Source organism: Lissotriton helveticus, chromosome 9 (assembly GCF_964261635.1).
Source record: "Lissotriton helveticus chromosome 9, aLisHel1.1, whole genome shotgun sequence".
In the NCBI taxonomy this organism is placed as follows: domain Eukaryota; kingdom Metazoa; phylum Chordata; class Amphibia; order Caudata; family Salamandridae; genus Lissotriton; species Lissotriton helveticus.
This window is the reverse complement of record NC_136070.1, coordinates 969,751,480-969,778,332: the sequence shown is the minus strand read 5'-3', so window position 1 is coordinate 969,778,332 and position 26,853 is coordinate 969,751,480.

Here is a 26,853-nt window from a genome sequence, read left to right as displayed (position 1 = left end):
TATGACAAATATTCATATTTTTCAGGGTTCAACACAAGTAATGCAGAAACATTTTATTTCAAATTGTCAAATAAGACAGGTACGAAGACCATGCTTACAAACACTAAATTGATATATTCAGACTCATTTTTTGAGCAAATGAGTACATTTGGTTTTGATTATTGGGACAAAAATGTTGAAGTAAAAAGTGTTTGGGGTACAAAAGAATGGCAAGTACAAGGTATAGAATCATTGTTTAGAGCCTGCATGATCCCAGAACAAATTATATTTTTGAATGACACTGTTCAACAAACTACCTGTCTTGGCCTAGCCAAAATCAAAGACTTAAACAAACCGTCTATTCCAAAGCCAACAACGAACAGTAATAGCTCTATAGATGAGGAGATAGACGTACACCATATATTAAGCCAAAACAGAACACATCCTGATTGGAAACAATGGTTGATCTGGCCCACAGATACTAATAACTGTCAAGACAGATTCCTGAACAAAATACAGGGGTTCACATTGACCAGGCCAGACCCTAGATATTCCCAAAGACAACACCCAGGGATAATTACCACGTACAGTGTGGGCAAGCTCTGCCTTCAATGGCTACAAACATCCACACTGACAGAAATTAAGCAACACCTAACTTTACTTACTGATGGTGCTGACTTGCGTGATTTCATTATGGGACCGCGCAAACAGCGTCAGAAACGCTTCATAGCAGCCTCTGTATATGCAGCTTATAACGAAGCCTGGAAAATAACTCAAATTGAAACATCAGAAAGAATACGGGAAATTGACCGTATTAATTTGGAAAAATTACTTTCTGTAGTGGACAATGGGTTAATGACTCTGTCCTCCAGAATATACTCTTTGGACAGCATTGTGTCTTCAGCAATCGACATAATATCGCAAGACTTACTGTTGTTACAACACGGTCAGTCCCAATTGCGTTCTATTGTACAGCTTGGCTGGACGTTACAAAATCTGCGTTCAGGCTATGTGCCTTGGCGTTTAATCAACACAACGTCACTATTCAATATCTTTAACCTTACTGATAAACAAATCAGTATGGCACAGAAGGGTGCTGATTATACAATCCTGAGCATTGAGAAACTCGAGAGATTACCATTGACAATGTCAGAACGACCTGTCAGTGAATGGATAATACATGGGATAATTAATATTCCAATATCTACTTTCAGGTTTCAATACTGCCAAAAATATATACAGGCTGGCATGTACGAAAAATTGGGTAAAGGGTACATTAAGTCAACATGGAACTTGCCCTATTCACATGCATGTATCAGTAATAAAGGCCAGAAAGTGTTTCTTAGTGGCAATAATTATGCGATGTCACTAAGCGGTACACTTCTGTGTAATGGAATTAGTTTACACGGAGCCTGTGAAGGGTCCTCCAATAACCTTTCATGCCACCAGCTAGGCGCACCTGCAACACAAATAGAACCATTTTTTAGGAGACTATCGAACGGGAGTTACATTATAATTGCAGAGCGCAGATGTTGTAGTTTGGTGCCCGGAATACCTTATCTCGTAACTACGACTGCGAAGGTCATGTGCTGTGAACGAGTATTGTTCCCCAGCGCAATGCCAGACAGGGAGGCAAGGTTATGGCCGAATTTGAAAATTGCTTCTATTCGAATTGATACTTTAAGCAGAATGAAAACAGTGCTCCTTCAGACGCCGACTAGGCTCACGTCATCAAAAGAAACGTATGATCTCCAAGTTGCAAGGACAACAGCAGAGATTCATTCATTGTTATCAACTAATTCCCCCATACATTTCGCAGAAATCCTGAACGAAATCTTAAATATTTCTGATACCAGCGGAGTCTCAAATATATTTAAGACAGTGTTTTCGGGGGCTTTAACACCATTTAAAGCCATTCTGGGTATTTTTCCGGACTTTGTCCATTCCATCTTTGGTGGACTTCCTCTCCTTTTGGGACTAGTGGCAGGAATCCTATTTTTGATCCTGTTATTTCGCTATGGCGGACCGTGTCACAGACAAAACACCTGCGACAAGGGAAGAAACAATCCTAGCCATTGGATACCGGGACCGGATATCTAAGATCCTTGGACTATCCCGGCTTAGAGACCTGAACATGACTTGGTTTCTTTCATTTCGACCAATGTGGCAAAGATGTGTTTTACCTGTATTAAGGTGCTTGCTATGCGGAGAAGAATGCGTGTTGGACACCTGTCTGACGCTACAATCGGATGCGCCAATGGATGCAGAAACTTTGTTGGGTCCGGTCACGGCTCATGCATTGTGCTGTCCCCAGCGGCTACCAATCCTGATGACGGCATTCGTGGAAACTTCACCACTACGATTGAGGGGTAGTGAGGTTCAAGATGAAAGCAGCATCGATCAGGTACGACCTTCTGTCAGCTATGCTGATCAACACATCAATGGAGGCAATCATGCTCATGAATGCATGGTGACCACTTTTTCAGAGTTAGTGGAACTTTCACAGGAAGCTGTTGACAGCTTTTTCGACAGTCTAAATGATATGATGTTCTCACCAGAGCAGAAATAATGACTTTTGAGCAAGCTAGCACGCGGCGTTCCAAACACCGTGAATTTGGCCTTCAACTTTAATGATAAAGTAACGTGAACAATTTTCTCCAGTCTACGGACAGCAGATTTTTTCAAAACCCCCAAAATATTTTTTTTTAACTTTTTCGGGACACTTATCTTCTGCTTAAAGTAGAAACTATTCTTAGAGAACTAAATTTCTATTTTAGGAACTTTAGAGACATTAGCTGTCTTCTGGCATGTTCATGGATATTTTATTTTGTGATGAAATGGTCTCGCATTTTTTCTTCTGTATTAAGAGCCATTTCATGTGTTATTTTCATATCTTATTAATAGTGATGTATACATATGCGTGATTAATTAGCATTTCTCTACTGCTTATGTGCATATAGTGCATATGATTATATTTTTCTCGTATATTACATAATTTCATAAATTCAAAATGCATATGATGTATTATGGGGTGGTACGGTATACACATACGTCACTGTATATTTACTATGCCTAGATTAGTAAACATGGACATAGTTAGCGTGGAGTGGGTGTGATGTATTCCTATAGGTTCTGTATCGATCCCCCTATTCCTGACCCTGTTCTGGTTAACAATTAACTAGCAGCCATCCCATGATGCAAAAACCGTTATCTGATTAAGCCACACCACGGCACAGGAACGCGTTATCTGATTAGGTCATAACGCTTGCTATCTAATTAGGCAAGCACTATTCCTACAGCCCCTGATAAGGCATACGATGTTCTCAAAACAAATCAAACCTATGACAAACTGGGAAAATCCCTGCGGCCATTGTTTTGATTTCACCGAGAACTTCAGTAAAGAATGTGCTAACGACCAGTTCGTATGACATCCTTATTGACGTATCTATGTCCATCCTTACGTCAATCTCGGCACCTTACAGGTATAAATATTACCGACATTGCCTTAAGCAAACACACGCAGTGGTGACGAGATCGGAGCAGCGAGACTTGCCGAAGAGGCCAGCACAGAGCGGACCCCGCTGGCGCTGCCCCGCCTTCCTGACGCGCTGAGAATGAGACGCTGCTTTCTCATGCCGAGAAATCCAGCTCCGGCACTTCCAAGCAGCCCTTGCAGGCAGCCTGGAATATCGAGACCAAAGACGAGAGATACCAGCCCTCAACCATTCTAGATCTAAGGTACAGAACTGAATAACCCCTTGCAGAGAATTCTTGAGTCAGTCACTTGGCAAAACAACCTTAACTTAAACTGCTACTTATCTACTCCCGCCCATGTATTAGGCTTAGGTCAGGTACACTGGGGTAGGCGTAGTTAGAAGCACCAGTTGAGTACGATTAGTCAAATGTATATATGTATGTATCTATTTTATCCATTTTAAACAACCATATGGCTTAGAAACCATATCAATGTTTCTACAGTATTATTTTATACTTCTGTTTTTATTGTATGCACTTTACTTAACCATAAGTATTGCAATAATATCGATTCATTTCTCTTGTACGAGAAAAGAGACTGATCAATAAATAACATCTTTTATTGAACACGCCCGTCTCTTCCTTTTCTCTACAATCTGGTGAAACTAAGAATGCACTGAACTGACTGAGTAAAATAAGTTGTCTTTTGTTTTCACACGACTCTAGAGATACACTCTTGATTAGGGGAGAGCAAAGTTGTCATGTTTTATGGTTGTCAGAAACTAAATCCCTTCTTGTCTATCCAGGGAGGTTCAACTCCTCCTTGCCTATTCGAGAAAGTTTCTAGTGAACTCTGAGCTAGCTGGCAAACCCAAAACTTTAAGTCTAATATCGTCAGTAGAAGACCTAGTTAACCTCCGTCCTAGGTCTATACTATTGAAGGTATTATTCCAATGCGCAGAGCCTATTGGGATAATAGGAACTACACTACAAAACGTTTCATATACGCCGGTATATACGCTGCATGCAATGAGGCATGGAAAGTCACACAAATGGAAACAGCTGAAAGAATACGAGAAATTGATTGTATTAATTTAGAGAAAGCACTCTCTGTAGTTGACAATGGATTAACAACTCTGTCATCCAGAATATATTCTTTGGACAGCATTGTATCCTCTGCCATTGACATAATGGAAAAGGACTTGCTAATGTTACAACATGGCCAGTCTCAATTACGTTCTATGATGCTGTTAGGCTGGACGTTGCAAAACCTACGTTCTGGCTATGTGCCTTGGCGTTTAATCAAAACTACGTCATTGTTTACTGTGTTTAACCTTACAGATAAACAAATCTCGTTGGCACAGAGGGGAGCAGACTATGCGGTGCTGAGCATAGAAAAACTGGAGAGATTACCTTTGACCGTTTCTGAGAAACCATCGGTTGAACGGATAATACATGGCACCATCACGATGCCAGTGACGATTTTCCAGTTTCAGTATTGCTTAAAACACATACCAACAGGCCTGTATGAAAGGTTGGGTAAAGAATACATTAAGTCGACCTGGGATTTACCATACACACACAAATGGAGTGGGGGAAAGGAGGTATTTCTTAGTGGTAAAAATTGTAAAAACTCACTAAGCGGTACACTGTTATGTCACGGTATTAATTTACACGGAGCCTGCGAGGGTTCTTCCAATAACCTTTCTTGCCACCTGCAAGGTTCGCCCACAGCGGTGATAGATCCAATTTTTAGGCAGCTTTCCAACGGTAGCTACATTATGTTAAATGATCACAGCTGTTGTGGAATGATGCCAGGAATAGGCTATCTCAATAGTGTGTCAGCCAGGGTCACTTGTTGTATGCAAGTATTGTTTCCTAAAACCAAGACAGATGGGGAGTCGCCACTATGGCCTTCACTGAACATCTCTTCTATACGAATTGATACTTTAAGCAGAATGAAAGCCATTCTTTTGCAAATAACGGTGCCACTGACCTCGTCCAGAGAGACGTATGATCTGCAAGTTGCAAGGTCCCCTGCAGAGATACATGCATTATTATCAACAAATTGCCGAATACATTTCGCAGAAATGTTAGGTCGTATCTTTAACATGTCGGATACCAGTGGTATTTCACATGTATTTAAGACGATTTTTTCGGGACTGTTAGCACCCTTTGAAGCAGTCCTGGGCATTTTTCCTAACTTCTTACACTTTGTGTTCGGCGGCCTGCCTCTCATTTTGGAACTCGTAGCAGGGATCTTATTTTTATTCCTCCTGCTCCGTTACGGCAAATCCGGCCACCAGCGATACCCAAGTCAGCATGGAGAATGCGCTCCAGGGCCAGAGGTATCGTGACAGAATAACACAGATCCTTGGCGTGGCTCGTTTGAGAGATCTGAATACCACATGGTTCCTGTCATTCAGACCATTCTGGCAAGATTGCATCTTACCTGTTCTACGATGCCTGCTTTGTGGAGAGGAATGCGTGTTAGATATCTGTCTAACACTATCATCGGCTATGCCAACAGATGTTGATGCATTACTGGGTCCGGTAGCGGCTCATGTGTTGTGTTGCCCCCAATGGCTACCAATCCTGATGACAGCATTCATTGAGATCTCACCGGCAAATCCAACTGGAGGTGAGATACACGGACCGTCTGCTATGAACATTGCTAATGCGGCTGACGCTGACGACGATGCTTCACATCTGTGTACAATTGACCTTCATAATGAAGTAGTTGAACTTTCATCTACTGTGGTAGACGATTTCTTTGCCAGCCTTGACGACTTAATGTTTTCTCCTGACACCGAGAATAACTTTTGAAATTAGCACACAGCGTTCTTTCGAACGCTGAAATTCGACCTTCACTTTTTTCAAAACAAAAACTTCCAAGTGTGGAACTCTATTTCACTACAATTTAATTTGACTTTTTCCGAAACAGACTGAACTTTGGCACAAAGCAATCTGCTTAAAGTAGAACTATTCTTAGAGAACAATAATTCTTTGACTACTTCCTAGAAACAATATTGACCTAATGCACAAATAATACTAACTAGTATATTCTGCTATGGGATGGTCTCGCCTTTTATTCTATATCTAGAGCCATTTCATAAATGTAAATTTCGTGATTCATTTGGTTAGCATTGCCAATATCATATCATATGCTTAAAATGAAATCATGGCCCTTAGATGCATATTGTACAAATGCTCATTTTGTGTACGACCATTTTTGTAACACATTTCATGTATTTTTAGGGTGGGATTGTAAAAACACATACCCTAGCTTTTTATGTTTAGTACTTAATATTAGATTAACATGATAACATGGAGTGGAGTGGGTGTTGTGAACCATTTTAGGACGCTATTGTAAATTTTCCGATTCATGCCCTTATATAGGTATAAATCACTATGTCCTTATATAGGCATAAGAATCATAACCATATTTAGTCATAGCTCATGTAGTCCAAATACGGCAGGGCTACTTCCACTAGTTCCGAAAATCTACAACGATTTATTGGAAAACTCGGCTTCAGCAGCTAGGGATTTTCCCTTGCTGGAGAACTGACTTGTCCAAGAACTCATGGAGTTTTCAAAGAACTGAGAGTCTTTAATGATGTTATTATGTCCACCTTTACGTCAAACTCGGCAACTTCAAGGTATAAATATGCCCACACTTGCCTTAGCAAACACACGGTGGTTTGGAGCAGTTTGACTATCTACTTGCCCGACGCGCCCTGCTACTGCAAGTGCCGAAGGAAGCCGACCCTCCAGCAGACGCACTGAGAGAGACGCTGTCTTTTCTCCTGCTGAGAAATCCAGCTCCAGTGTTTCTGAGCTACCCTTGCGGGTTGTTGAGAAATCGAGTCCTGAGCCTGACCTTCTTCCTTCCAAACTAAGGTACGGAGCTGATTAGACCCTAAGAGAAATCTTGGACAGATTCTTGGCAAAAGAATACTACATTTATGCTACACCTCACTTACTTCTTCCCTCGTACCAAGCTTAGGTTAGGTACATCGGGGTAGGCGCATTTTAGAAGCACCAGTTGAGTACTTTTAGCCTCTGTTATTTATATATGTATTTATCTATGGTTTAGGCACTATACAATGCTCTTACAGTATTGTTTTATTCTACTCTTTATACTATATGCATTATATTTTGCAAACAGTTTTACGATTGTAGCAGTTCATTCCTTATGCTTGAGAAAGAAGACTGTTCAATAAATACTTTTATTGAAAACGCCCGTCTCTCTATTTCTCTGCACCTCTGGTGAAACGAAGCATACACGATTGACCGAGTGAAATATCTATCTATTGTTTCCACGACTCTGATGATCAGTTTTATCTTGGGGAAACAAAGTTGTCATGTTTATGCAGTTGTCAGAAACTAATCCCTTCTTGAGAATTCGAGAAAGTTTCTAGTGACCTCTGAGCTAGCTGGCACTCACAATTAAGTCTAAGGGGGCCCTAGCACTCTTGGGGGTAAATCGCACCATCAGTTACCTGCTGCTAGGGGTCCCGCAGACGCCACTCTTCTCCCCTGCTGCCGCTGTTGCTAACGCGGTCGCCGAGAGGTGAGAGAGGAAAAACTACTGCACCCAGCATTCCCTGCTTGATTGGTACGCCGCCTGCTAACACCCACTTCCGCGCCCAGAGGCGCCTAAAAGAGAGCCGCCCCTCCGGTGGAGCGGGGGCCCTAGCACTCTTGGGGGCAAATCGCACCATCAGTTACCTGCTGCCAGGGGTCCCGCAGGCGCCGCTCTTCTCCCCTGCTGCCGCTGTTGCTAACGCTGTCGCCGAGAGGGGAGAGAGGAAAAACTACTGCACCCAGCATTCCCTGCTTGATTGGGACGCCGCCTGCTACCACCCACTTCCGCTCCCGGAGGCGCCTAAAAGAGAGCCGCCCCTCCGGTGGATCAGGGGCCCTAGCACTCTTGGGGGCAAATTGCACCATCAGTTACCTGCTGCCAGGGGTCCCGCAGACGCCGCTCTTCTCCCCTGCTGCCGCTGTTGCTAACACGGTCGCCGAGAGGGTAGAGAGGAAAAACTACTGCACCCAGCATTCCCTGCTTGATTGGGACGCCGCCTGCTACCACCCACTTCCGCGCCCGGAGGCGCCTAAAAGAGAGCCACCCCTCCCGCGTCACGGGACCGCACGCTGGCCAAGCCGGGCTAAGCCCGGGCAAAGGGCAGGCCGTCTGTGGCCGTCTGTGGACGGAGGAGGACGGGACGGGCCCGACCACTAACATCTGCGGATTGGGAAGTGACTGTGAACACCATTGGACAAGCATCGGGTCAGTACATGGAATAATCTTACATAATTAAGTAACGAGAGATGCTGTGAGTCGCCACTGGGACTAGAGACGCTCGGGAGTGATAGTGGGCGGCTGTAATTGTTTGGACATTTAGCTGTGCAAAGTGTTTTTGAACCCGGGTAACCTCCTGTTGCCCCATTCACTTATTAATTTTGACTAGCACACTGACATGGCAAGTGCAGTTCAAACCAGGTTGTCAAAACTACCTAAGTGTACTCCCCCAGGTCCCTCAAAAAGTAGTAAATCTAAAGGAATGCCTACATCGATCCTGGATAAACCAACTGCTATTGACAGAATGTTACATAAAGTATTGGGGGAAGTAGCATCTGAGATCGAGCGCACGGAGAGACGCCTCTCTTTAACCCCCCAAACTGTTTTACCAAGCCTGGAGCAGGATCTAGAAGCCCAAATACTTTCACTGGCTTCTCCTGACCTCGGGATATTTGATATCCCTTGTGCTCAAGAAGGGGACCTTATTGGTACAGGAGACAACACCAAGGGGGGAAACACCACAAACGGGCAAGATCAGGAAAACTAACGGGAAAAAGACCAGGCGTAAGAGGGTCACCCCGAATAAGGCCCCATTAGATACCGCCTCCACAGAAGCAAGGTCTCCTGGAGGGATTAATTTAAATACACAAACGCAACCAATGTGGGTAACCCAAATAATATCTAACCTACAGAACCACCTAGAGCAACTCATCGCCAACCAAACCAAATTGATCCTCAGCAGGTTGGATAAAGTAATAACTCTGGTTAAAACAAAGGGGTCGGTTGGCAGCAGCAATCCCCCCGCCTTGGGTAACAACCCATTGGGGGAGGGTGTTAGCACTAGTCCAGAAATACCATCTATAATCAGGCCCCGAAATGACCAAAGCAACATAATCACACATTCCTTGACCCCCTTGAACACACAACCAGCAGGCTTGACACAGGCCCCCCCGAGTTTGCCCGCCACCAGCCGGGAAGTTCCCCAGGGAGCGCCAAAAGGCATACATCGGGCGATGGTCCATAGACAAGCTTTGCCCCTCCCTGTGAGCCAGAGCCAACTAGAGAATTCCGCTACTAAGGGGCACTCCAACACGTCTGTAACTCTAAATCTACCTCCTGACGCAGCCCCTTATGTAATTATCCTTACAGGAGTTCCAGTGCTGAGACCAGATCAACTGGAGACTTATGGCGAGCTCAAAAACAAAACCATGTTTTGGTTAAATAAGTGTAGGCCCCTAGTATGCATGGGACAGGGGAAAATACTAATGGTCCGGCGGGTGAACTGGGTGGGAACTAGGCCCAAGGATAACACCGGGGATTGTGTGGTGATGAACTTTAGAAATATGCAGGTTGTTGACCAGATACTAAGGTGGGCCCAAACACGGGTTCGAGCAATATCAGGTCTATGCCCCTTATTTTCTTTTACCCCAAGGAGGCCTATTACTGGGGGCGTGCCAGGGATGGTCTGAGAGGTAGGGAGTGGAACCTAGCTGGGCATAGTCGTAGACCTCACTATGTAGCTATGAGGAACCAGGGTGGGATTGACCTGCAGAATAGATTCGACCTCTTGTCCACCCTAGAAGAACTGGATTGACTAGGGATAGACACAAACCCCAGGCATAACCAAGATAGGAATAAGAGTTCTGAACAGAATAAGGCACCCCTGACTAAAACATTGCGATGCGAGTTATTGCAGAGAAGGGACGATAAGGGGGTAACTATTGCAGAAAGATCACAATCATGTACTGCAGCCGAGAAAGAGATAACGGGGCCAGATAGTAGTGCTTTAGGCACCCAACTAACACATTTATATACCTTAGCTGACCCAAACGAAATCTCGATAATTGAGGGAAACGTAACTACTCACCCCCTCATGGCTGGGGCAAGAAGACCCATCAGGCAGGACGGATTAAAAATAATATCCTGGAATGTAGCAGGACTTGCTGCCAAATATGAGGAACAGGAATGGGGACAAAACATTACAGGGTTATATGTTATATGTCTTCAGGAGACCTGGATGATTGATTGTAACCATTTCTCCCTGGAGGGGTTTAATTGCTTCTCAGTCCCTGACCAAAGGTCAGCTTCAGGGAGAGCCATGGGAGGGTTGATCATATACGTAGCTCTTCTTATAGAAGGGGTTTGGTCTAGTCTCAAGTGGGCATCACACAACGTGCAAGCTGTGGGCTTCCGCTCAAAAGGGGTAAACATCACCCTGGTTAATTGGTACAATGCCGTGGGAGTAAATGGGAAGGGAAACACAGTAAAAGAATTAGACTCTTGCCTAAATACCCAGTTGTCGACTGCGAAGTCGGTAACAGCTTCATCTGTAGTTCTTGTAGGTGATTTTAACTGTCATCTGTGCACGAACTTAAGACCATTTAACAAGGATTGGTCGCGGTGCACAGTGGAGAAAGGGCCACACTTCCTGCATTCACCGGAAGGGGCGGACTTAGACAAGGTGCTGAAAGGCCACAATTTGGTCCACACCATGGACCTGATAGGAATGGGTAGTGGCGGGGAGCTTAATCCCACCTTTAAGGGCAGAGGATGTCGATCTTACATTGACTATATCATGGTTTCACCTATACTTAAAGCCTGGGTCAGCAGGGCAGATATAGAAAGAAGCATATTTAGTGGCCATAATCCCCTGGTGTTAGAGTTAAAAGGCCCAACTATCAAAAATGTATCACGTGTGAGAGGTTCTGTGGAGACGATATCAGACCAATGGAGGAGACTCAGATGGTCCAAAATAGATGGGGATAGTTTTTATAAAAGCTTAATAACCACAGGGGCAGACGCATTAAATGAGGGGGCTGCGGTAGTAACTGCATTCGTAGAGATGGCGCACCTCATTGAAGAACTATTAAAGACCACTAAGACTAGGATTTTAACAACTACACCTAGATGGTTTGACAAAGAATGCTCAAAGGCACATAAAGAGCTTAAATCTAGCCTAAAATTGCTTCCCAGGGATAATATTTATATAGCCCAATGTAGGCTGACATATAAGAAGGCACTAAAAACCCGCAAAACTAGCCTCCAAACGTAAGCCTGGGTGGACCTAAGGGAGGCGGCGGACAGAAGAGACTTGACTGATTTCTGGAAAATTATAAATAAACCATGTTTCCAGGACTCAAATACCCCACAGATTTTAAATACTATTTTGCCAGAGCAGTGGTATTCCCACTTTAAAATCTTATATAATCATACGGGTGAAATTAACAATGATGAGGGACAGAGGCTAAAATTGACTGCAAGGCTAGAGATCACCCTGGCAGAAGTGGAAGGGGCCATCCTGGGTCTAACCAAAAATAAGGCGCCTGGCCCAGATGGCATTCCTCCCGACCTATATCGTAGTAAAGTGAAGTTGTGGGCACCCATTCTTACGAGGATCCTGAACGCGGCAGTGGAGGCGGGTCTGCCGCGCTCTTGGTCCTCGGCAACAATAGTGCCAATATTTAAAAAATGAAACCGGGATGACCCCCAATGCTATCGTCCGATATCCTTGATTGATGTCACGGCGAAGGTGCTGGGCCGTGTTGCCCTAAATCGCCTGACTGAATGGGCAGATACCCAACAGATAATAACGGACACCCAATATGGGTTTAGGGAGGGAAGGTCAACCACGGACCAATGCCTGAACCTCTACTTGCTGGTCGCTAAGTATACCATAGCCAGCAAGGAGGCGGTCTACTTGGGGTTCATGGATCTCTCTGCGGCTTTTGATCATATGAACAGGGAGAAGCTATGGGCCCTGATGATAGACCTAGAGGTAGACAGGGATTTAGTCAACATCCTTAAGGCCTTGTACTGGAACACAACTGCGTCTGTCCATTTTAACCAAAACGGAAGTAGGACTTCATCCTTCCCATGCACTAGTGGAGTGCGGCAGGGCTGCATTTTAGCTCCCTTTTTGTTTTCACTTTAAATCAATAACCTAGATAGGGAATTATGTAAACTTGGAGTGGACTCTCCTCAAGTAGGCCCCCGTCCAGTCCCCGTCCTGCTCTACCCGGACGACGCGGTGTTGCTGGCCCGGACACCGCGGGGGTTACAGAGGCTGATTGACGGATTTGTACGTTTTATGTCCACACTTGATTTATCAGCAAATCTGGACAAATCGTATGTCATGCTTGCGGGGGCCAGACCAGATAAGAAATTTTCTTATAAGATAGGAACTCATAAAATCGGCCTGGTCCAGTCCTTTTCCTATTTAGGTGTATTATTTGACGGGCTTTTAAAGTTTAGACTTCTGGTGGACAAACACTGCTCAAAACTGGTGGCTTCATCTGGGGCCATAATGGGTTATGGGAGAAGGTCGGGAAGATGGTCCCCCAAGCAAGTGTTGAATTTGTATAGATCAATATGCTGCGCTAAGGCAGCCTACGGGGCTGAAGTTTAGGGTTTTGCGAACTTACAACAGGTCCAGGCAGAGGAAAACAAATTATTTAGAAGGATACTGAAAGTTCCGCATAGTACATCTGCCTACATTATACATGAAGAACTGGGAGAACCATATATTGAAGATCAAATCAAGGTCAGGCCGCTTTTGGCCTGGGTGAAGATCTGGTCTAACCCCGAGGCAGGCCTCAGTAGACAAATTATCACAGATTATCTGAACCGAGACAAAGGGAGCTCTATCCCCTGGTTAAAATATATAAAGTGCACCTTAGAGGTCATTGGTTGTAAGAACCTCTTCACGGAGCCTGAAACCCTCACTGCCCAGAAGAAAACGATAGTCAAGAAAATGTTTGGGGAATGGACATCTGCAAGCAGGGCGGCCTCTGAAGAGCGCAAATCCACAGTTGCGGCTTATTGAAAATGGAGAGTGGAAGGGAACCCTATATCTCACTTACCCATAATGCCAGGACAGATTTTATATGACCCGTTTTAGGTTTAACCTTTTGCATCATTTATTGTCCGACCCCCCCGGTTTTAACTTAACGGTTGAGCAGAAGGGTACCTGCGGCTGCGACAATAGGTCTCCATAGGATACCCTTCATTTTGTTTTGTTATGCTCATTTTATACATTACCTAGGCGCAAGTTCCTAGTGGGAATCTTGAAAAGAGCTAAGTTTAAACACGCCAAGGTAGCTTTATTGTTCTTGCAAAAGGCCAATGATGCATATACCCTGTCCTGTATTATGAGTTTTATTAAGATGGAGGTGAGGATAAGGAATTCGAGAGAGATGAGTTGATTGTAATGCCCTGTATATAGAGACTCTGGATAATATGAAATGAAATGCCGTGAATTGAACTGTTTTTTAACATGTTTTTAACTGGTTTCATGTACTTTTATGGTATCTTTTCAAGTGCCGAATAAAGAAATATTTGATTTGATTTGAAAGTCTAATATATTCGAAAGAGACCTAGTAGACCTCAGTCCTACGTCACATCTATAGGATATGTTATTCCAATGCACTATGTTCCCAATATTGGGAATATAGGAACTACACTACACAATGTATTCCAGGGGAGTAACAAGTGTGTGTTCTTGCTTTTTCAGCCTTGGGGTATTTTGATATTATAATAATAATAATAATAATAGGCAGTCTTGTAGAGCGCAATGGTGACGCACAACGGCGTGTCCCCGCGCAGAGATGCGAGCGTATTCAGAGGGAGTTCTGAGGGGAAGGCCCACTATCTGGCATAGAGAAATGTTTTCAGCTTGGCTCTGAAGATAGACTCTGATGGTTCCAAACGCAACGCTACCGGAAGTTTATTCCGGCAGGATGCGGCGAGGTACCTGAAGGATCTGCCACCCATCCTTGCTCTGGACACCTTTGGAATAGTCAGGCGCCCTGAGCCAGAGGATCTTAGCGCACGGGATGGCTCGTATTGTGTCAAGAGACCCTGAAGTGGAAGGGGTGCCCTGCCATTAATGATCCGATGGCAGGTGCAGAGGGCCTTGAATTCTACCCTGCTCCTGACCGGAAGCCAGTGCAAGGCCTGGAGCGCGGCTTTGGAGGCTGATCTTCTCGGTAGTCTGAGAACTAGCCGGGCAGCGGCGTTTTGCAAGACCTGTAGGCGGCTTAGATTCTTCTCGGGGGTTCCTTAATAGAGAAGGTTGCCATAGTCCATCTTGGACGTGACTAAAGCATGCACTAGTGTTCGGCGGGCTTTGGTGGGAAGGAGCTCCAAAACCTTCCTGAGGGTCTTGAGGATCCCGAAACAGGTGCCGACCACCCGGTTGACCTGGGGGCCAAAGGTTAGATCGGAGTCGAACCAGACACCTAGATTCCTCGCCTTATGAAAGGAGTTGCAGACATTTGTACAGCCCCCTCTATAATACAGATCATTGGGGTGATCTTAAGGGTGTGGACCCTCATTTGCATGAGCTGATTCCATGCTAGCACAATAATATGTGTTCTCACTACTGAGCAAGTTAAAAGTCATTAGAATCCCACGAAGACACTCCCTTGTATACCAGAATATTCCCTTTATTCTGAAACCATAAAAGGAATTTACCCTGAATAAGGTATTCTTGTCCCTACCTCAAGTTTGTGCAAAACGCCTATCCTGCCTATCAAGAAAACCAAAGAGGATACATATGCTTGGTACAGGATCTAGGAGCTGTGAACTCTGTTGTGTTTCCCAGTTTTGTTGTTGTTTTAAATTCATTCTGCAACCCTTTTGTTCTGTATACCACCAAATCATACCTAGTTTATTGGGGTTAATTTGTTTTCTGCATTTTTTTCAATTCAAGTATATATAGAGACCTGATTTCTTTTCACTTTTAAGTTTGAACAGAGGAAATTAATGTGGACCCGACTCCTACAAGGCTATTCAGAATCACCCTCCATTTTCACCCAACCCCAAATATAGGCCTCAATTATATCCCTTTCTTTCATGGTTATGATCTTATCCATTATGCAGTTATAAGTTGCCTCAGATTTCCTGGACTAATGCAAATGTGATTTGTTTCATTTGCTCACAGATTTAGCTAAGGGAGGGGGGGGGGGGGGGGGGGTTCTCCAAGGAAACATGTCAGTTTTTCCTTTTTTTTCCTTTTAGAGTTTTACAGTTTTATATAGCGCAAACTAGACCCGAAGGTATTGGGCATCAGAGCGCTTTATATAGCAACCAGTTTCATTTCAGCCTTCCCTGTGTCCACTATTTAGGTCATGGTATTTCATATGGAGAAAGGCACCTGTCTTCAGATCACATTCAGGTGATCCTTAAAGTTCCTCGTCTTTATGCCAGATGCTCTTCCTTTAAAGAATAACAGGTTATTGCCAAAAATGGAGCTTAGGTAGACTGCTTTGCCTTCAGAATTTGTTGTAAAGCTACCAAGTTATTGTAGGACTTTTGTATTATCATGAAAATTTAGGCTTTGCCCTTGGAGTATTAACACAAGAAAACAGTTGCTTATTTTGTGGTAAATAAATAAATAATACCCTATTTTTGACTAGACTTATAGCATAACAGATAGCTCAATAAATAAGAGTCAAGATTCGAGGTAGTAGGAGTTTCTGCAGGTTTATTACAGCATAAGGACAGGATCAGGACAACCTGCATGGGAATAGGACAATAAGGCCCAGCAGGACAACTGGGGCCCAGCAGCTGCCGGGGCTTGGTCTGGGATGAGCGCGCTAACATTTAATAACAAAACATTGACTTATATACATAGCGCAAACACATAGCATTACATTGCAGTAGGCGTAACAGTAGGTGGAGTAGAAGGCGTGACGCGTAGCAGTCGCGAGAGATAACAGTAATAAGAGGTGTAACTGGGAGTTTACTTAGACATGTGATGCAAAACGTAACAGAATATGTCATGAATGGGCGGACACATAGGAGGGGGCTACCTGAGGAGCCGGGACCTCTAATCTAATGGTGCGCGAAAACTAGCAATGACGTGTTACTAGGAGAAGCTGGGGGCTACGAACTCTGTGCTAGGAGCAGAGACTAGAGTCTGGAGGGTCGGAGCGACATGTACCTAAACCCTATCTGGTATCTAATGTTTAGGGAACATGTTGATATAAACTAGAAGTCATGAGGGGAAAAGCTAACTTGATTCTAAGACTGGACCATGCATTATTCTACATGTAGTGCGTGAAGAGTATTAAATGACCATTAAATACAGTATTTCTCTAACGTGGAGACGAGAAGGCTAGACAATGACGGAAACTATTGATGCAGTTCAGTAGCTTAGGAATGCAAAGGAGGAGGACTGAACTGATAGCAGGAACTATAACATACTTTTGGCAGACTCAGAGGCAGAGCCGGGGTGCACCGGGCACTGCAAGGCAGGAAGTAAGTGAAGGGTCGAGGATACAGGTGGGGGCTGTATCGCTCCTCAGCGAGGCTTTCAGGAGACAGGAGCTGAATCTGTGGTCCGGGCCCTTTTTGAGGCCTGGAAACGGGGACTTTATAATTGAATAACGTGCACACTGAGAAACGTGGCAACATTACTTACATAGGCCTGATATTCGTAGTATTCACGAGGACTGGAAACTAACATACTAGAGGTGGACACAACTGTAATTGCGTCTTTAATCAGAAATGGGGAATAACATATGCATATTGATCATGCACACATAACACATGATGGATGAGGCGTAGGGACACAGAACATGGCAAAATTTACTTTTCCACATTCCCTCCTTGTCACTACGTTTCCATCAGGAAACATCAATATTCATGATACCGTCTATCATTTCATACAGTACCATTTGCTCGTCTCGAATTGTCTTGGAACGAGATTTAGAACGGGGCTTGGGAATACAAGAAGTAGCACACATGCTGCAAATCGCAGGGCCACATTGTATACAGAGGCAGCAGCTAAATATGATCGCTACTGCAATACCTAAAAAGGACAGGACTTTCCAACCCCATGCGGAAATTATATTCCAGAACCAACCGGACCATGTCCAGGTGCCTGGATCTTGGTGTAACAGATGGGCAATTTTATGGAGTCTGGTTATAGCTGAATAAACAGACGGCGCGTTATTAGGAATGAAAATACAACAACTGGATCCGAGAATTCTACAGGCCCCGCCCCTATCGGCCAGTATGACGTCAAGGACGAGACGATTCTGTAAAACGACAATTCTCATAAAGGATTGCTCTTCAGTTAAATTACCTAGAGCAGAGGCAGTCTCATCTACTACTGCTTCAAGGGTTCTTGTTAACCTACGAATGAGCTTACTATTTACAACTGTACCTAAATAAGGGAAAACACCTTTATCTATATCAATGAATTGCTCTGCGGCGGTTTCAGTATAATCGACAATCGGGAGATTTCTCTTGTGTCTAGTGTGTACTAAGAAAGAATTCCTATGATAGTCAGGTGGGGCTAGAAAAACAGGTGGCAGTAGGAAAGCAATGTAACAGGTTCCCTCCCAATCGAGGGGCAGACGGACATATGCAGTTTGACCACAAATAAAATAAGAATGACGTGAAGCTTTGAAAACAGATTTCCTACTGTCACTATACTTGATAACAGTAGTACAATCACTATGACCTATATGTACAGAACCATAACTACGGACACATAATTCGCCTTTGACTGGTAGTACTGAAATAGCGGGTGAGTCTGGAGTAGTATCAGACTGAACATTCAGAACCATGAAATTCGACGAATAATTTCCTAAATTATATACTTCATTTTCTAAATCTAAACCTGTTCTGTGGGGGAAACCTTGCTTGTCTGGGAAACATGTACTGTTAAGAAAAGACATATCTGTTGAGGATGACGTTAACGTGGACCATGCTCCACACGAACCATTGTGTGAGAATGGATAAGGAAAGAGTGGCAGAACTCCCTTCGGTGTCTGGAAAGGGGGGAGTCGACCACACACCCAACAATTAGTGGCATTGCTGGTCTGGTGTGAATAATGTAACATACGGATAAATGTGTTATTACGCATGGCGAGGCGGTATGAATATTCGTGAGGAGGCAGATCACTAAACGTGTGCTCTACTGTAGCATGAGCAGACATATTTACATGAGGAACTGGAAAACACAGATAGAAAGCATAGCTGGTGCAGGAAATCATTATGCTGATGAATAATACGAAACTCAGAAAAACGATACATTTGATTGAGCTTTGACTGACTCTCTCACTATGGGGGTCTATTTTATACATGTCAGAAACAGTCTAACCGTTTCACCTAGGGGAGGACTTATACAATCAAACTGGCTGACTTATTAGACCTGAGCTTTAACTTATACTCCTGTTGCGGAGTTTTCTCTAACAAGGGAGGGGTTGTAATAATGTCTTGTGCGGGACAGTCCTTTAAAACAATGTTCTGGCAATCCTTCGAATCCTGGGAAATGTTCTTGGAAATGTTTTTCGATCCTTTGAAAAGTTTTACATGAGAAAGGTGGACCCACCCCTTCCTGCCTTCCAACTTGACGGCAGTTCGGGTGGTCAAGAGGACCTGACGTGGCTCCTTCCAACGTGGTTCCAGCGGACTTGACCTGTCGAAATTTCTGATCATTACAAAGGAACCTGGAACGATCTCGTGCGGTGCCACCTCGGTATTGTCTGGAAATGCGGCGGCAACCTGTGAACGACATGAGTTGAGGGCAGACATCAAGGAAGCTAGGTAATCTGTCAGCATATTACATGAAACATCGGTAATACTTCGGGGTCTAGGAGTACCCCACATGTTAGGGGGGCGGCCGAAAACGACCTCATACGGGGACAGACCTGATCTGGAATGTGCGACCATACGCATGTAAAACAGAGCGACTGGCAAAGCTACTAACCAATCCACACCCTTGTCTTTACAGACTTTTGCTATACGGATTTTCAGAGTCTGATTATGCCTTTCGACTAGTCCAGCTGCTTCTGGATGGCGTACACAATGGAACTTCCACTGGTACCCTAACAAAAGGGAAACATGTTTCATGAGTTCGGATGAGAATGGCTGGCCGTTATCAGAATATACGACTCTAGGGAGTCCATATCTAGGGAAGAATTCACGAACCAACTGCTTGGCAGTGGTCGCGGCTGTGTAATCTGGGACTGGATATGCTTCTGTCCATCTGGACAAGGCGCATACAACTACAAGGACATACTTGAAACCTCGACATCGCTCCATTTGAATATAATCCATCTGGAGGACCTCAAAAGGGTGGTCAGGGGGCTGGAAACCACCTTGTTCCACCGGGACACTTTTACCTGGATTAAACTGACAACATATCATACAGGTACGGACTTTCTGCTTGGCTGCAGCTCGTAAATGCTTGTTGAACCAAATGTTCTGGATACTGTCTAACATAGCTTTTTCTCCTAAATGTGCTGGACTATGTGCGGTATTGATAATGACTTGAACCATAGAATCGGGGAGAAACCATGTGGCTCTACCCTTCGTTAACCATCCTTGATCTGTCTGGACCCCTCCTTGTACAGACCATTTCTTGATTTCATCGGGGGTAGCATGTGACTGGATATCTATGACATCTTGAGTAGGGTCCTTAACTGTCATGCATGTAGTCAGATCTGGAATATGTGTCTGATTAACTGGAATGTCTGGAGTCTGTGCTGTAAGCTTGGCTGTGCGGTCTGCTAAATCATTACCTTGGGAAATAATGTCAGTAACTTTCGTATGTGCTTTGCACTTCATGATAGCAATAGATGTCGGTAAATGTATGGCATCTAACAGGGCTTGAATAAGGAGACCATGCTGAATCTTGGTTCCATGAGAAGTCATAAAACCTCTCTCCTGCCAGAGCACTCCGAAGTCGTGTACAACTCCGAATGCGTAACGTGAATCTGTGTAAACATTAACTTTCAGGTTTTTGGCATGTATACAGGCTTGTGTCAGAGCGACTAGCTCTGCTGCTTGAGCGGACAGGGTATCAATACGGTGTGTTTCAATAACTTCAGTGTCAGTAGTCACTGCATACGCGGCGACTAGTTCTCCTGTACTAGTTCTCATACATGAACCATCCACATAAAGTGTCAGGTCAGGATCTGGTAACGGAATATCTGTCAGGTCTTGCCTTGGCTTTGTCGTAATGTTAACTACTTCCACACAATCATGTGTGTCTGGATTTGAACTAACTGATGGTAACAGTGTAGCAGGATTCAGGACGTTGCAGCGTCTAATTTCTATGTGTGGCTGGAACAGTGTCAATTCATAACCTGTTAAACGTGCAATTGTCAAGTGCTGAGTTTGTGTTCGGTTTAAAAGAACTTCTACTGAATGTGGGACCTGTACTGTCAGGGAATGTCCTAAAACTATGGAATCACTTTGTCTGATAGCTAGTGCTGTGGCTGCAACTGACTTGAGGCACGCAGGCAACGCCTGGGCGACTGGATCTAATGTGCTCGAAAAATAAGCACAGGGCTTGTATTGACCTGCTTGATCTTGTGTGAGAACAGATAATGCTGTACCTTCGCGTTCTGTAACGAAAAGTGTAAAAGGCTTACTGTAGTTCGGTGTAGCTAGAACTGGAGCTTGACATAGAGCTTTCTTTAACTCGTTGAAACTAAGTGTATGGTCAGATGTCCAAGGGAGGACAGTCGATACGGCTGCCTCCTGTGTCGTTAACTGTATCAGTGGCTTGGCTAGGAATGCATACTGGGGAATCCATTGTCTACAATAAGAAGTAAGGCCGATAAAGGCACGTACCTCCTTCTGGGTTCTGGGCTGGGGAAGACTCGCTATTAACTGGATACGGTCGGGTGTCAACTGCCTACCCCTCTTGGACAGCAAGTGTCCCAAGTATACCACTTGCTGGACACAGAATTGAAGCTTCGAAGGTGACACCTTGTGCCCCATATCGGCTAGAAAATACAGAACTGTAAGTGATGCACGCTCGCAGTCACGTTCAGAACGGGCTGTGATCAGTAGATCATCGACATACTGGAGCAGGGCAGTGTCAGTTGGCATGTGAATGTTGTCTAGTTGTCTCTTGAGTGCTTGACTGTAAATACTAGGGCTTTCTGTGAAACCTTGAGGAGCGCGTGTAAACATATAGCTCCTTCCATTTAAACAAAATCCGAAAAGAAACTGGCTGTCTGGATGAATTGGAACACTAAAAAATGCATTCTTGAGGTCAATGACAGTGAAAAACATGGCTTCGGAATCAATGGCTGTTAACAGGGAAGAAATGTCTGGAACAACTGGGTACTGAGGAATAATACATTTATTAAGCTCTCGTAAATCAATCACTAATCGATATACTGGGGGTGCATTTGGATCAGTACGTTTCATGACTGGAATGATCGGAGAATTACACACATTGGAGTCAGTTTCTACAACTACTCCTTGAACCATGAGCTCGTCAATAATTTTGGATAAGGCTGCTACAGCCTCAGGTGGCAATCTGTACTGCCTGATTCGTGGTAACACTACACCTGGTTTGAGAGTCACACGATAGGGTGTGATTTGCATGTAACCTACATCAGTTGGACCTTGCGCCCATAAATGCTGCGGAACATTAGACAATCTGGAATCAAAATCTCGTAATACATAGTGACCCTTAAAGTCACGTAGGAACAGACGTATTCCCTCTGGGGAACAGCAAATAACTGCACCTAATTCTTTCAGTGTCTTAATGCCTAATAGATTTTCTGGACATGACTTAGTAAGTAACAGATCAGTAGTACGGGACAATGGACCTACTTCTAGAGTAACTGGTTTTGATATCTCATTAACTATGGGTTTTCCTGAAAATCCAAGGGAAACATTTCTTGAGCCTGAGAGCGGAGCCCCTGGAACTTCGGCGTGACTAATTGTGGTCCTACTTGCCCCTGTATCGATCAAAAACTTTCTGTCTTTCCCTAATACTTGACTATGAACATAGGGACCTTCTTGGTCTACAGGTATCTCGATGAGAGGCAAGCCTACCTCCCTCTCTAGGCTGTTTCATGAATATGACTGGTACTCTGGATACTCGGACTGTGCATACTGGTACATCTGCGATGTAACGTGCTGTGTTGCAGCAATAGGCTGCGGTACTGTAACTGTCTGTGGTGCATTCTGTGACTGAGGAGTCTGTGAAACTTGTTCTTGTCTTGGCGGACGTGGTCTTTCTTTAGTCTTACCAGTAGCTATGTTGTGTTTCAGAACTGCACACTCGTTTATAAAATGACCTGGCTGTTTACAATAATTGCAGTTCCCTTTAACGGGAGCCGCAGGATGACTGGCTTGATTCGGACCCCTCTTCTGACTGTCTTGAGGAATAGATTGTGCAACTAGCACTTTCATTTTCGTGTCTTTCATACGTTTTCTTTCGTGTTCTTGCTCTTCTCTGATTCTATTCTGGTGATACTGGAGCATCTGGAGCATCTGGGACGGAGTATTTGCTTGCCAGGTGCTTTCGACTTTCAAAACTCGGTTTTTAATTTGTGGACTTGAATTCTCGACTAATTTGGTAACGAAAAGATGAGGGTATGACTCACTACTTGTCTTGAGACCACTGTTAATACTGAAACATTTCTCAAATCTAGAATAAAAATCACTAATATCCTCATCTTGTTTCTGTTTACAGGCTGAGATTGCATCCCAGTCTTCTTTCCTAGTTGTCAGTAATCTGGGTAAAACTTGAATCAATAATTCTGGTAATTCTTTACATTTATCTCCAAGACCGGTACCTGGTACTCGTGCCTTGTCTTCAGCTTCTAGAGCTGTCCAATCGATCTTTTTCTCTCCCACCTCCCATTCTTTTTCCTTTAACTTTTCATACACCCCTGCGGGTAGCAGGACCTTTAACATTTTAATGATATCTGGGTAAGTGTATTCTCCCATACGGAGCATGTCTTTTAATTCTCTATGGAACCCTGCTGGATCTTTGTCATGACAGGGAATTAATTTCTTCATTTCAAGAAGTTCCATCTTTGATATCGGAGTGTATACAAACACTCGTTGCATTACGCCACCCGCCCCTTGGACTGGGTGGACTTCTCGTAGCGGATTCTGTCTGTCTATGTAGAATGGTTTACTTTCTGGGGGTGAGACATGAACAAAATGCGGGTTCAGGAACGTTCTATACTTGTGGCGCTGTTCTAGAATGACACTAATTAAATCGGTACCTAGACCTCTCCATCTGTACTGGAGTAACTCGTTCAGGATATCATATAACGGTCCTGGATCAGAATGTTGACCCTCATACAGAGTAATGAGGTGCTGGATCATATACATACCCACCAGTCGTTGCTCGGCTGGGGGCAGTTTCAGAAACATTTGTGCCACTATTTCGTCTGGAAAAGTGGTAGAATCAGTAATCCATCGGACTGCTGATCGGGCTAGTTCTTGTTCGTGCATGGTACTTAATTCGCTATAACCGACTCGTGATTTCAGAATGTGATCGGTAGCTTGAAATACTTGTTCTAAAGAGCCTCGTTCTGGTGCTAGATGATGAAAAATAGACTTAGGTTCTGGACGTAAATGGCGATCTGGAAATCTGGATTTTCCTACATACGCTATTCTGGCGGGATTCTCGTCTTCCTCTTCAGGATCAGAGATACTTTCTTTCTCGCTTACTTGTGCTGCTTTACGCTGTTCGTGTAACCTTATTATTTCTTTACGAATCTTCTTGTACATACTTTCCATGGCACTAATGGTCTTGTGCTTACCCTCGGCTATATTATCACTCCACCTTGTTAGGATTCTCATTTCGGCGGGATCTTTAGACGGGTAATCTTGTTCTCTTATTAAACAATTGATCAGGAACTTTAATATCATGAGCTGAATCTCGGCTTTCCTTTGAGACATAATCTCGCCAATACTTTCTGGATCATCCCCTGTACGGATGAAACGATATATTCTGTCTAGATCTTCTTTCATATTTGGTAAGGTGACTAGATACTCGGTCACCCTTCTTACGCGTACGGAATATAAAACCATATTATACTCGCCTGGGACTGTGTCATAGACACATTCGGCAAGGGCTTGTCTGATTTCTGTAACAGACTTATTACTTTTTGGAGTACGCTGTGATGCTTGAGCATGTAATTCGAGTGCTGATAAACGCTTGTGTGGCGGCGGGGTTTGAGGAGGACCTCCTCCTGCGGCCCCTAGACTAGAATCGTCGACTGACATTCTTCGTGCTTGCAGGGTCGGTAATTGTAACGTGGGCTGAACTTGTATGGCAGGCTGACCCGGGGGTACCGTAACAGGTACTCCGGTGTCTGGAGGAACGGGAAGTGCCTGATTTACAGGGACAGGTGGAGCGCGAACTGGATTTGCATATTCTGGAACTGTGTCGTCCAAATAGGACGAAATAAAAATATCAGCTGCGGTCGGTTTATGACGTAGCTTGGTCGGAACTAATGGTGGCGGGAAATTACTAGATGCCTCTGGGGTCGCTTTTGGCAAGCCTTCGGCAAGGAGAGGATACATACCCTTAATAAGGGCATGCCTCTGTCTGTCTGACTGTTCGGCTTTGACTTGTTCACCTATCTCGATTAATTCTCTTTCTTGGGCTCGTTCTTGGGATTCTCTACTTAACTCTGACTTTCTGACTTCCTTTTCCGTTCTTCTATGCGCTTCCTTACGCCATAACTCGATGGCATCTTTCTGTGACTGTCTGGCTTTCTTTTTCCATAATGCTTCTTCTACTCGCATGATACATTCGGCATCCCATGTACCCGATACGGGCCATCTATACTTTTCTTCTAACTGTTTGGTATACTCTACCCATAAATCTAGATACAATATGGCACTTATGCCATGTTTCTGATACATAAAGTGACCTGGACTGTCCCTAGGCGGAACAGGAACTGCTGCTTCCAGCAGACCCTTTCTAGTTTTTAACTGACGTAACTTGGAAAAGAGCGGCATTCTAAACTTGAATCGGAACACAATACAATACACGAAAAACAGTAACAATTGGGAAAACAATTCAGGCATACCACGACATTGGAAATACATTAAACAACATTATAAATAACAGTTCGAACAGAATACTACCTGAAAATACTGAAAACAGAAACAGAACAGAATTCTCGAGAACGGAACAGACTAGAGATACTGGATGCACTGCTGTAACAGTACGGAACATACCGGTCCCATAAAGGAACACATCAAGACCCGTATCCACCTAGGTGAACACTTCGTTTGTGGGCTTGGGTACCACCAACCCACGGACCAGGAGTCAATTTAGACTGACCCTGTCTAGACACTACCCCAGCAATGGTACTCACCGGGCAGCACGGAACGGAAGGCCTCGGACTGGACTGGACGACGACGACGAACTTCGGACTTCGGACTTTAGTTACGGGTGGGCCTCCGGATACCTCGGACCTTGGACTCTCGGCTTGGGCTCTGGTCGGGACTCGCCGCGTTCCTCCACCGTCTCGTTCGGATGCTGGACCGCCTCCTCCGTCTCCTCCGTGGGCCTGAGGGATTACTTGAAGCAGAAATATCTGCACTTGGCCAGTATGGTTCCGTCACGACTGCAGAGGGTCAGGGGGTCGGCGTGGCTTCACCGACGCGTGGGGAAAGGGCAAGTCCCTATTCGGGCGCCATTATGTGGTAAATAAATAAATAATACCCTATTTTTGACTAGACTTATAGCATAACAGATAGCTCAATAAATAAGAGTCAAGATTCGAGGTAGTAGGAGTTTCTGCAGGTTTATTACAGCATAAGGACAGGATCAGGACAACCTGCATGGGAATAGGACAATAAGGCCCAGCAGGACAACTGGGGCCCAGCAGCTGCCGGGGCTTGGTCTGGGATGAGCGCGCTAACATTTAATAACAAAACATTGACTTATATACATAGCGCAAACACATAGCATTACATTGCAGTAGGCGTAACAGTAGGTGGAGTAGAAGGCGTGACGCGTAGCAGTCGCGAGAGATAACAGTAATAAGAGGTGTAACTGGGAGTTTACTTAGACATGTGATGCAAAACGTAACAGAATATGTCATGAATGGGCGGACACATAGGTGGGGGCTACCTGAGGAGCCGGGACCTCTAATCTAATGGTGCGCGAAAACTAGCAATGACGTGTTACTAGGAGAAGCTGGGGGCTACGAACTCTGTGCTAGGAGCAGAGACTAGAGTCTGGAGGGTCGGAGCGACATGTACCTAAACCCTATCTGGTATCTAATGTTTAGGGAACATGTTGATATAAACTAGAAGTCATGAGGGGAAAAGCTAACTTGATTCTAAGACTGGACCAT